The sequence below is a fragment of the Sinocyclocheilus anshuiensis genome, unplaced genomic scaffold (genome assembly GCF_001515605.1).
Source record: "Sinocyclocheilus anshuiensis isolate Anshui unplaced genomic scaffold, SAMN03320099.WGS_v1.1 scaffold1166, whole genome shotgun sequence".
Lineage (NCBI taxonomy): Eukaryota > Metazoa > Chordata > Actinopteri > Cypriniformes > Cyprinidae > Sinocyclocheilus > Sinocyclocheilus anshuiensis.
This window is the reverse complement of record NW_015536532.1, coordinates 33,435-33,782: the sequence shown is the minus strand read 5'-3', so window position 1 is coordinate 33,782 and position 348 is coordinate 33,435.

The window sequence follows — 348 nt, the reverse complement described above, 5'->3', positions numbered from 1 at the left end:
TTTTATAAAGTATGCAAACAGCACAGATGCAGATATTATAACAATCTATCGGTAAACACACACCTTGTCTTCTGTTTCTCGCTCCCACCGCGGTCAGCGGATTGAAGAACGTTCTGAAAGACCGGTGTTGTGCCGAATTCTGCACCCCTGCCAGATTATGCACCCCCTCGTTGAAGTCGCTACCTGATTGCCTAATCCCAACCCCTCCCCCACACTTACTCCTAAACCTACCAATACTAGGGGGTGCATAATCTGGCAGGAAGCAAATTTCGGCACTACACCGGACCTAGCTATCTGCCAGGACCTTGCTCGCTAATCTAAGCGCTCCAAAGTTTGGCTACATTTGCG